At 44.3% G+C, this 12,902-nt stretch overlaps 1 pseudogene; it reads left to right on the forward strand.

Moving 5' to 3' along the window:
* The first annotated feature begins 819 nt into the window (after positions 1-819).
* On the forward strand, positions 820-2,915 carry LOC149126449 (mitochondrial inner membrane protein Mpv17 pseudogene; annotated as a pseudogene).
* The last annotated feature ends 9,987 nt before the right edge of the window (positions 2,916-12,902 follow it).

Below are 12,902 nucleotides of genomic sequence, written 5' to 3' on the forward strand. Positions count from 1 at the left end.
AGAGCTGGCCTGGAAGAGGGGCAACCGGGACAGAATCCGGCGCCCCAACCGGGACTAGAACCCGGTGTGCCGGCGCCGCAAGGTGGAGGATTAGCCTATTGAGCCACGGCGCCGGCCCGATAGGTGCATTTTTTGTTTTCACTGAAAACTTCTCTCCCAGCTGACACTCTTATGAGAGGCAGGTCCACCTACTTGTACATGTATAATATTACTGTTACCAAAACACTGGATTCACCTTCATTTTTAAAAAATATTTTATTTATTTCAAAGAGTTACAGAGAGAGGTAGAGATGGGGTAGAGGGAGGTCTTCCATCAGTTGTTTCACTCCCTAAATGGCCACAATGGCTAGAGCTGAGCTGATCTGTAGCTAGGAGCCAGGAACTTTTGGGTCTCCTATGTGGGTGCAGGGGCCAAAGGATTTGGGCCATCCTCTGCTGCTTTCCCAGGTGCAATATGGGGGAGCTGGATCAGAAGTGGAGCATCTGGACTCAAACTGGCACCTATATGGAATGTTGGCGCTGCAGGCTGGGGCTTTAACCCACTGCATCACAGTGCAAGCCCCTGGATTTACCTTCTAAGTAAAAGAACATTTATTATAAAACACAGACCTGTGGGAGAAAGAGACAGGTCATGTTAAAGTCTAAATAAATCTCCTTGTATAGCGAGTGGTTTCAGAATTTATGGAGTTAGGGTAATTGGGGCGGAAGTGGGTAAAACAAAGAGACAGAGTGCCAGAAGTACAGACAGACATGGTGGGGAAAGCGCTTTGAGCATGTGCATTGGCAAATCATGTCTTTACATATGTCATATGTTCAAGGATGACTGCGGAAACATCATCAGAGGTGTGTCATTTGACATTATAATGAACCGTAAGGTAGCTATCTGCTCAGTGTGAGACAACCTGTGCAGGTTTCAATTACAAGGTTGGCTGCAGCCAGTTCTGTCCAGTTTTTTTCAGGGACCCTGAAAAGACAGTCCAGCATATGTTTTATCAAAAGCAACTACTGGGGCCAGTGCTGTGGTGCAGCAGGTTAAAGCCCTGGCCCGGTTCTAGTCCCAGCTGCTCTTCTTCCAATACAGCTCTCTGCTGTAGCTTGGGAAAGCAGTAGAAGATGGCCCAAGTCTTTGGGCCCCTGTACCCACGTGGGAGACCCAGAAGAAGCTCCTGGCTCCTGGCTTTGCATCGGTACAGCTCTGGCCATTACAGCCATCTGGGGAGTGAACCAGCAGATGGAAGGCCTCTCTCTCTGTCTCTACCTCTCTCTGTAACTCTGTCTTTCAAACAAATAAAGTAAATCTAAAAAAAAATAAAACTGTTATGAGATCACAAATAACTATGCGATGGGTGGACCAAGAACTATTATTGGCTGGTGGTGCATTAGGCAGCCACAGGAAGCTTGCTGTTAAGTGAGAAGAGGGGGGATTCTTTGTTGTCCATAGTTTCAACATGCTTCTCCTCCTTCTATCTTCCTTAGGAGTCACTGGCTGAACTCCGGGGTAAACGTTTCCTCCACAAGCTTCCTAGCAAAAGGAGAAAACCTGTCTGTAGACCCGGGGTGGGAAGACTTCTATCTGCCAATGTTCATTCCAGTGTTTATAACATCATTCACGAGCCAGACAAAATGATCCACTTAAAAATTAGGCTGCTCTACATTTATTGATTTATTGATTAGGCTGTATGGTCCCATCTGTGGCAGGACCACACCAAATGATTCTGTGGGCCTTACACAGCCCACAGGCCAGACATCCCCCACAGTTTCTATATACCGTGAAATTGCTTTAAGAAACCTGTCTTGGGGCCGGCGCTGTGGTGCAGTGGGTTAAAGCCCCAGCCTGCAGTGCTGCCATCCCATATGAGTGCTACTTCATGTCCTGGCTGCTCCACTTCTGATCCAGCTCTCTGCTATGGCCTGGGATAGCAGTAGAAAATGGCCCAAGTTCTTGGGCCCCTGCACCCGCATGGGAAATACAGAAGAAGCTCCTGGTTTCTGGCTTCAGATCAGCTCAGTTCTAGCCGTTGCAGTCATTTGGAGAGTGAACCAATGGAATAGAAGACCTCTCTCTCTGACTCTACCTCTCTCTGTAACTCTGTATTTTAAATAAATAAAATAAATCTTAAAAAAAAGAACCCTGTCTTGACATGGGAGGGTTGTTGAGCACAGAGCACACACTCAAGAAGCGTGGAACTCTGGTGGGCATATCAGTGGGCCCCGGCTGCTCACCCCTGGAAAGTCCAGGTCCTGATGGCTGAACTGTCCAGATGAACAGTTATTTCTGGAGAAGAGAAGATATCTTCTTCCAACTCCCATTCTACATTGGTCAAAGAATCACCACATGGGATGTGACTCCCCTCCACTACCGGGCTGCACAGTCACTGAATACATCGACAGCGAAGCCCCAGGCGTGAAGGCTGAACTGCGGTGCTCACGGGAATAGGACTTAGGGTCCTTGATGGGCCTGGGTGACATTATCTCACAGCAGCTGGGGAAGAGGTGGCATCGGCGGGAACACCAGACCAGCCAGACCCTGACCATGGTCTCTGGGCTGTGGCATCATGGATCCTGTAGCTGTAGGCTGGCATAAGGTTGTGGATAGGCTCATCCAGGGTACCACCAAGGTGAACACTACTGGATCAGTGGCGCTTTGTCCCATGTTTTCTAGGCTGCTTCCTGCCACTGGCAGAGACACCCAGTAGACTGTCAGCCCAGGACAAGTGGAACAACCTACAGCAGCATTATCCTGACGCCCTTGTCACTACTACCTCTGGCCTGCTGTGTGGCTAGCCCGCTTCTGCCTGGTCCCCCTAAATTACAGCCTGGCCTATGTCCAGTGTGTTGCTAGCGTCTGGAACTCCCAGCTGTCCTGGAAGGCACACCAGCTCCAAGCCTGCCTTGCTCCATTGTTTCCACCTTGAGTGATGTGGTTTGACCCTGGAATGGCCAGAAAACCTCCACAACGGGACCTGGGTAGTTTCCATGCAGTTGTGTCACTGGTCAGAAAATGATGGAGTTTGTAATTCTGAGCTGCCACATCTCACTCTGAGGTGTAAATTGACTGCTTCTGAAATCACTAAGGCCGGCGCCGCGGCTCACTAGGCTAATCCTCTGCCTTGTGGAGCCAGCACACCAGGTTCTAGTCCAGGTTGGGGTGCCGGATTCTGTCCCGGTTGTCCTTCTTCCTGGCCAGCTCTCTGCTGTGGCCAGGGAGTGCAGTGGAGGATGGCCCAAGTACTTGGGCCCTGCACCCCAAGGGAGACCAGGATAAGTACCTGGCTCCTGCCATCGGATCAGTGCGGTGCGCCGGCTGCAGCGCACCGGCCGCGGCGGCCATTGGAGGGTGAACCAACGGCAAAAGGAAGACCTTTCTCTCTGTCTCTCTCTCTCACTGTCCACTCTGCCTGTCAAAAAAAAAAAAATCACTAAAACTTTCATAACGCACCACTAAACAACAAGGATGCTTTCTGAGAAATGGACCACCAGCTGATTCTGTCGTTGTTGGAACATCCTGGAGGGGACTCACACAAACCTCGATGGCACAGGTCAGTCACTTGAGGCAGCCTCTTGATTCAATCAAGAGATAATAAACAAGGCCTTCGGACTGCTATTTGCACTCTGTTTCATAGTCAAGATAGCTAATAAGTAGAAGTACACTCTAAAAAATATAGCATTGTAAATACATAAACCAATAACACACTTATTGCCAAGAATTATGTATTGTACATAACCGTACATGCTATGCTTTCATATGCCTGTAAATAAGTTTGTTTACACCTGTATCACCACAAACAGGGAAGGAATTCATTTCACTTCAATATTACAACATCGTGATGGACACAGTACCACTGGGTGGTAGGACTTTCCGCACTATGCTGATCTTATGGGACCATCGTGGTCTATGCAGGCTGTCACTGACCACACAATCATAATGCAGCACACAACTTATTCTCACCCATGATATACACTCTGTACACATGTGTTGAACTGTAAAAATAAGAAGTCTGCCTGCTGTCTAGGGTGATTTAGTTCAGAACATTATTCCCTAGCTAATGTAATCAGATAACCAAGTAGCTTTAGCCAAACAGGATGGAGTGTGTACACTGAACAGTAAAACTTTCTGCACTTACACTAACAACAGTGGGTTCATGGAAGAGGATATCAAAAGGATTTATTATCATGCCAAATAGATCCCACAGCTTCTTCCATCTGGGAAACAGTAAACATTATTCTTCCCTCTCTGACATGGTCTTCTTTTTGATCCGTATATGCTCATCCTAATTGCCAAATTTATCTCTTCCAGAATTCCACAGTTTCCTGTAAAGATGATAATGGTCATCCAGGGATCCCAGGCATTTATCCATGATTGGTGACAATCACCAGCTCTTCCAATACCATCTCTAGATCAGTGAGCGGGAAGTTTCATTCCCTGGCCAGGCAGGAATGACATCCAGACACAGCCTGCAGTTACAGAAGATGGACCTTCCTTCCTTGACCTCCAGTAAAGATTAGGTAGTGAAACTCTCTGAGGAGGGAAAGTCATATAGGGAAGGAGACATGGAACAGAGAAAGAACAGAGGACATAGTCATCACACCCTCCCCCATCCCCCCAGGGTTGCCCCTAAAACCCCTCCGATGGCTGGCAAATCTGAAATCACTATTGTAACAAAGGTGGCGCACAGAATTGCCATCTGCCAAAAATATCCAACATCCACGCTCCCCTGCATGTCCTATAGCCTATTATATCATTATAATCAAATTGCCATGGCTGACATTCCCATCATGCACTTGACACCATGGCACTTCCGAGACATCTTAAAATGGCCAGAACATGGGCAGTAACCAATTTCCTGGAAATCCCCACTTTTGCGGGAAAAATCTGCTCAAAGCCCCACCTACAGATGACCCAAACCTAGGGGGCTGCAGCTTCCTCTGGTTTGCCTCCACTGCTCTTGAGCTGTACCCTCACTTTGCTAGTAAATCTTATCCTTCTGCTAACCTACCTGTATCTCCTCCTCAGACTCTTTTGTGCATCACAGACGAGACCCAGGACCACTCAGTGCCCCCAGCAGGGTATCTTGTAAAGTATAGATTTAAAAGATTAATGGAAGTGATAGAAATGTTAAGTAACTTGGATAACACTGTTTATTTAGTGGGATAACTCTGAGAGATGTTTCAAAAGTAATAACAAGAATAGAAATAAATATCCATATAACAAACAAAAGAAGAAGAAAAAAAGAACTTAATACTTTACCCTTTTTGTATTTTTTATGTTCTACTTAAAACTATTGGTTGAACTCTGTAATTAATACACACTCTTAGGTGTTTAATTAATGCTATAACTAGTACTCAAATAGTATTTTACACTTTGTGTTTCTGTGTGGGTGCAAACTGTTGACATCTTTACTTAATATATGCTAAATTGATCTTCTGTATATAAATATAATTGAAAATTAATCTTGATGTGAATGGAAGGGGAGAGTGGGAGAGGGGAGTGTTGTGGGTGGGAGGGAAGTTATGGGGGGGGGGAGCTATTGTAATCCATAAGCTGTACTTTGGAAATTTATGTTCATTAAATAAAATAAAAAAGAATTAAAAAAAAGAAATAAATATGTAATAAAATAAATATTATAAAATAATTTCTCTGAAGTTATCATCATTTCAAAAAGGCCTACAAGTATCAGGTAAGAAAAATGAAAAAAGACTCTCAGCTGGGGGGCCAGCACTGTGGTGCAGAAGGTTAAAGTTCTGGACTGCAGTGCCGGCATCCCATATGGGTACTGGTTCAAGTCCTGGCTACTCCGCTTCCAATCCAGTTCTCTTGCTAATATGCCTGGGAAGGCAGCGGTGGATGGTCAAGTCCCTAGGCCCCTGCACCGGTGTGGGAGACCTGGAAGAAGCTCCTGGCTCCTGGTCTCGGATCCGTGCAGCTCCAGCCATTGTGGCCATTTGGGGAGTGAACCAGAGGATGGAAGACTTCTCTCTCTCTCTCTCTCTCTCTCTCTGTACCTCTGTCTTTCAAATAAACAAAATAAATATTTTTTTAAAAAAAGAAAAAAGTCATTTGGAAGAAGGAATTGTACAGTATTTTTTTTTAAGGAAAGATTTATTTCATTTATTTAAAAGGCACAGTTAGAGACAGAGGAAGGAAGAGACACACACACAAACAGAGCTTCCATTCACTAGTCACTCCCCAAATGGCCACAACCCAGACTGAAGCCAAGAGCCAGGAGCTTCTTCTGGATCTCCCACGTGGATGCAGGGGCCCAAGGACTTGGGCCATCTTCCGCTACTTTTCCCAGGTGCATTAGCAGGGAGCTGGATCAGAAGTAGAGCAGCCTGGACTTGAACTGGCATCCACACAGGATGCCAGCCCAGGTGGCAGCTTTACCCAATACACCACAATATCGTCTCCCCAGCCCCAATATCTCTTCAGGAAAGAACTTCGCATTCATGCCTGGGTGAAGTTAACTGACAGCCTCCAGCTGTTGGTGTCCTTGGGCTCTACCTCAGTCTTCGAGCAGAGGCCTTGCTCTTCCTAGGTATCCTCAGCCAAGGACTAAGTGTGCCTGGGTACTAGGACTGTTCATTGTTATCCAAGGCAGAACCCCTCCAACAGCGAGCTTGGTCTCGGAGCTCCTGGTGTGGTGGCCAAGACTGTCAGATCTGCCCAATCAAGATCTAGGGTTCACCATCTGAATTGGCTACCTCACCCCTTTAGTTTCTAGGGTGTCAGATTTGTGCCATGGTCTGGAAACTTTCCATGGCATATCCTTTTTCCACTTCATTTTATTTTTCCCAAGCCTTATACTCAAATAAAACCTCTTACACTTAAAACACCATTTCAGTATCTGCTTCCCAGATACTGATTCCCCACAACTGATATGGATATGCCTATGATCATGAAATTTCTGATATAAAATTATTTTTTAATTCTAAAAATGCATACATATTACAAAACAGAAGGATGAGAATGATACTGTAACGAGGTTTCTCAACTGCTAGATAGGGTATTGAAAATAATGAAACCACTTTCACAAACTTGAGCATAATAGATTTTGTGGCTATACCACAGTTCTATACTCAGACTATAGTATTGAAGTGGGAAAGTGATTAAATATACATGAAATCAACAAACATACCTGACAGAAACTTTTTTTAAAAATTCTTAAATATTTTTAAAATTACTAATGTAAGGCATACTAATTAAATCCATTTTGTTTGTAAGTAATAGGAATCTGTGTGATATGGCTTAGGTAAATGGATGCATTCTTGTAAAGATCCAAAACTACTCTACAAAATATGTCTTAAATTGGGTTCCCTAACTCTGGCCTCAGAATCAGCCCTTAAGGCACTCGGATCTGGCTAAAAAGCCTATGAGAGTATTTCGGGCATGGAAAGCCAAGACACTCTGGGGAAAAAAAAAAAAAAAAAAAACTAAATGAAAGATCTCTGTGAGTGAGATCCCAGCAGAAAGAATGGGCCACCAAAGAAGGAGGTACCTTTCTCTGAAGGGAGGAGAGAACTTCCACTTTGACTATGACCTTGTCTAAATAAGATCTGAGTTGGCAAACTCAAAAGGCTTCCATAGCCTTGGCAACTCACAACAAGAGCCTAGGGTGATTACTGACGCCATAAACAAGAGTGTCAATTGTTAAATCAACAACAGGAGTCACTGTGCACTTACTCCCCATGTAGGATCTCTGTCCTTAATGTGTTGTCCAACGTGGATTAATGGTATAACTAGTACTCAAACAGTACTTTACACTTTGTATTTTTTTTGTGTGGTGCAAACTGTTGAAATCTTTACTTAGTATATACTAAACTGATTTGTATATAAAGATAATTGAAAATGAATCGATGTGAATGGAATGGGAGAGGGAGCGGGAGATGGGATGGTTGCGGGTGGGAGGGAGGTTATGGAGGGAAAAAGCCACTGTAATCCAAAAGCTGTACTTTGGAAATTTATATTTATTAAATAAAAGTTAAAAAAACATTGGGTTCCCTAGAGACCAAAGCCTGAAACACATGCTGCTACTTAATTGAGAACATGCAAGACTAGGGACCAGCAGGGAGACCAGGAGATTCAAGAAGGAGGAAGGAGAAGCCACTACGTAAGCAGGTTAAACCCCAAGCTGGTTGTCACTGGGTATAGAAAGAAGCAAAACTATTAGATTTGAAGGGACCATCTATTTTTCCAGGGAGCTATATGAATGACTAAATATCAGGACAGCCTGTCCAAGAGCTGCCAACTCCACCGGATAATGGTTTGTCCCATAGGAAGCTTACTCCTCTGTACCTCTGGGCTGAGCCATCATAAATGAACACCACACAGATCTCCCAAACTGCTCATGTTTCAAAGATGAAAAGTGAAGCCCCCAGAAAGGAGGTGAGTGGAGGAAGGTGAGATACAAGCATTGGTTGTGCCCAGATGAGGTTAGAGCCCACCCAGTGCTACTCAGTTTTTGGTCGCAACAAAGAAAACAAGCAGGGCTGAAGGACTTACAATAAAATAAACCAGTGACTGGGACCCAGGAAGGGCACAGTTCCCTTGTTACCCATCTTTCCTTTTGCATCTCTTTATAGGTCAGCTTTACTCCCTACGGCTACATGTAGGCTTTCTCAGAAATGTGATTAAATAAGTGAAATAAGGGAGCAGCCTTGCGCTGAACAAAGATGATTAGAAGCACATTTAATTCAACTCTCTGAAACTAAGTTTCAATAAATGAAACAAATCTTAAAATGATTCTAATTTTTAGCTAAAGAAAGAAATGAGCGAGATTAACTTAAAAATGAAAATCACTGGCAATTTGTACAAACTAGATTTTCTAGCTGTAAAATATCTGTTAAAAATATCCAATTATAGATAGATTTGCCTGAAAATGAACAGCTCGTGACAGATCAATGTACAAACCAGATAGCCAAGAATAGCTAGTATAGCCCAGAAGGTCTCAGGTCTTATGAAGACATTAAAACTCACATCGTTAAGCCAATACTTCAAATAATAATACCCTGATCTGGGGCTGTCATGGTTGTAGCTTATACATTTACCTCTTGTAGTCTCTGACATTTAGGAATTTCCCATTCTTCCTCATGAACTCAAGATGACATCAAAAATTGTATTTCCATGGTCATGGTGCCATAAGAAGAGAGAGGCAGTGGCTGCTCCCATTGCTTCTTCTCAATGACTTCACTGGCACTTCCGCTTCGCTACTGGGAAAGACTGCAGGCACTAAGGATCATGTAATGCTCGTGGCCATCTTTGATGGGACATCACAACATACTGCCTGGGAATAAAGTCTGACATGCCAGATCCATGTGCACTCCAGATCACTCCTTCAGGGCAGGGGAACTCATTTTCTCAGCTGCTTGGAATGTTGGCAGGTGAGGGCTCTCAACTGTACAAGAATTGCTCTCAGCCAAAGAGAGAGGCTTGACCCAATAGATGGCTGATGTGGGGATGAGCTTACAAAAGCCTTCCTCCATGCTTCCAGACCAAATACTCTGAAAGGGTTAGCCAGCTCTGGACCTTCTCATGGAATGAGCTGCCTCCTCCTACCCAATCCTACTTCCTTCCCTGCCCTCACCATGTTTATATGGGGTATACTTCCCAATCACATTCTCGCATTTAAATCTTCATCTCACATACAACACCAAGATGGAGAAAAAGCAGTACTACTGGATTCTGATTACCTTGCTTGGGGCTTTGAATGTAACCCTCGGACCTCTTGGTTTTATGAACCAATACATTTCCCTTTTTACCTAAACTACTCACATTTAGTTTTGGGCTCCTTTCACTTTCACAGAAAGAGACTTTAACTGTTACAACTCCTTGGATATAAGTACCAGAAATAATCTAGTGTGGGTGACAGAGAAACGCCTATGCATTCACTCAGCGACTGTTATTCAGCAGCCACGTCTACTCAGTGTCAGGTTGGGTTCCAGGCACTGCAGGCAGAGAAATGTGAAGTTCAATGTCCCTGTTCTCAGAGGCTTACATTTTAGAGGGGAAAGACAAAATGAGCCGAAGTTGGCCCTGGGGGAGTGGAGTGCTACAGAGGCTTGTTCTGCCTGGTGGGGCAGTGTTTATGTAGCAGGCCATTCCCAGGTTCTCTACATACACAAAAGCCTTCCTAGAAGGCTGCTGTGACTCACTTAAAACCATCCACAGGGATTAGAAGGGGCCTTGCAATTAAAATGCTACCCTTTGGTACTACCTGTGGCCAAGATGGCTGTGGTGTGAATAGGACATGGTTCCTTTAGTCACATGGATCAGTCATTCAACTATTGAATGGTCCTGAGCCCCGGCGGTCTGACTCCAGAGATTGTAAGAGTCCCTTTAGGATTTGAAACAACTTGGAAATAATTGGCTCTTTGTTCACACCTGTCTGATTTGTGCTTGGGTCTGTGTTTCTAATAATGTCAAAGTCTTGTGAAAAGGGACTAAACATTTACTGGCCAAATACTTATGCATAAAAATACTAGATTTTTAAAAAATATTATTTAAGTTATACAAGTTTGATATATTTCATGTATACAGATATAGGAACATAGTGGGATTTCTATGCCCCCCCTCCCTCTTGGATTCCCACTCTTAACCTTTACCATGATCTATTTTCAGTATACTTAATGGTCATATAGTTAACCCTGCTTTAAGTAATGGAGCTCAACAAATAGCATGAAGAAAAAGATAACAGAACAAAACTAAACACTGTTCCTCTATGGAAGAAACAAAGGCTATAAGCAATCATCAAATCTCAAGATGTCTGTTTCAGATGGATACATTACATTTCAGGTATTCTTTTAGTTACATTAGATCAGGGGAAACGTGATATTTGTCTTTTGGGGATTGGCTTATTTCACTAAGTACATTGGATTCCAGTTTCGATCATCTTGGTGTGAAAGACAAGGTTTCATTTTTTTCTTTTACAGCTGAGTAGTACTCCATAGTGTGTGTGTGTGTGTGTGTGTACAAATATTTATACCATAATTTTTTATCCAGTTAGCAGTTAATGGACATCTGGGTTGGTTCCATATCTCTGCTATTGTGACTTGTGCTGCAATGAACATGGGGGTACAGATAACCCTATCATATACTGATTTCTTTTGGCTTGGATAAATTCCCAAGAGTGGGATGGCTGGATCATATGGTAGGTCTATATTCAGATTTCTGAGGTACCTCCATACTAAAAATACTAAATCTTAAAAGCATCCCTGGGCTGGCGTTGTAGCCCAGTGGGTTACGTCACTGCTTGTGATGCTAGAATACCATTTTGGAGCGCCAGTTTGAGCTCCACACTGCATTTGCAATACGGTTCCCCACTAATGTGTCTGAGAAGGCAGAAGAACATGGTCCAAGTGCATAGTCCCTGCTGTCCATGTGGGAGATGAGGATGGAATTCCTGGCTCTGACTTCAGCATGCTCCAGACTTCACTGTTGCAGCCATTTGGGGTGGATCACCAGATGGAGGATCTCTTTCTCTCTCTTTGTCTCTCTCTTTCTCTGACTCCCTTATCCCCTGTTGATCTGACTTTCAAATAATCCTTTTAAAATGTTTTTAAAATTTTTTGTAAAACCCTGCAACGTGTTCCCATTTTATGCATGAAGACTTAGTGTAAGTAAAGCTTAAGAAACAAGCCCATTGGCGCTATGGCTCAGCGGTTGACGCCCTGGCCTGAAGCGCCGGCATCCCATATGGACGCCGGTTCTAGTCCCGGCTGCTCCTCTTCCCATCCAGCTTTCTGCTGTGGTCTGGGAAAGCAGTGGAAGATGGCCCAGGTCCTTGGGCTCCTGCACCCGCATGGAAGACCCCGAGGAAGCTCCTGGCTTCTGGCTTCAGATCGGCGAAGCTCCGGCTGTTGCAGCTGTCTGGGGAGTGAGCCAGCAGATGGAAGACCTCTTTCTCTGTCTCTACCTCTCTCTGTAACTCTGCCTGTCAAATAAATAAAATAAATCTTTAAAAAAAAAAAAAAAAGAAAGGGGGCCGGTGCCGTGGCTCACTTGGTTGATCCTCCGCCTTGCGGCACCAGCATCCCATATGGGCCCCAGGTTCTAGTACTGGTTGCTCCTCTTCCAGTCCAGCTCTCTACTGTGGCCCGGGAGGGCAGTGGGCCCCTGCACCTGCATGGGGGACCAGGAGGAGGCACCTGGCTCCTGGCTTCAGATTGGCACAGCTCTGGCTGTGGTGGCCATTTGGGAGGTGAGCCAACGTAGGGAAGACCTTTCTTTCTGTCTCTTCTCTCTCACTGTCTAACTCTATATTTAAAATAAAAAAAGTTTAAAAAAAAAGAGAAAGAAACAAGCCCACAGCACTCTAGTGCTAGAGATGAATCTTAGATCTGGATCTGGCTGACTCCAAAATATATATTCATTTAAACTGAAATTTTATTTTTCCAATAAAATATTCATTGAAGTCCATGTGGTTCAGTTGCTGATTTTCATTCATTTTCTTATTTCTCATATTAAGGTTTATTGATTTATTTTTATTTATTTGAAAGAGCAACAGATGGGGGTGGAGAGAGAGAGGAAGAGAGAAAAAGAGAGAGAGATCTTTTTTCCACTGATTCACTTCCCAAATGCCCCCAACATCCAGACAGAGCTGGCCAGGCTGAAGCCAGAATCCAGGAACAATATCTGGGTCTCTCACATAAGTGGCAGGGACCTAAATACTTGAGCCATCACCTGCTGCCTCCCAGGGTACATTAGCAGGAATTTGTTTTGGAGGTGGAGGTAGGAACCAAACCCAGGCACGGTGATGTGGGATGCTGATATTTCAAACAGCAGCTTAGCACGACAGCACACACCCCCAGTTACCTATTTAATAACGTTCTCAACCTTTGTTGAGAATATAAAAGACACTAGTTCAGAGGAGTTTGGGCTACTGATTTGCCAAGCTTTGAATTTGGGC

The sequence above is a fragment of the Oryctolagus cuniculus genome, chromosome 5 (genome assembly GCF_051225735.1).
Source record: "Oryctolagus cuniculus isolate XC-2025 breed Fujian yellow rabbit chromosome 5, ASM5122573v1, whole genome shotgun sequence".
Taxonomy (NCBI): domain Eukaryota; kingdom Metazoa; phylum Chordata; class Mammalia; order Lagomorpha; family Leporidae; genus Oryctolagus; species Oryctolagus cuniculus.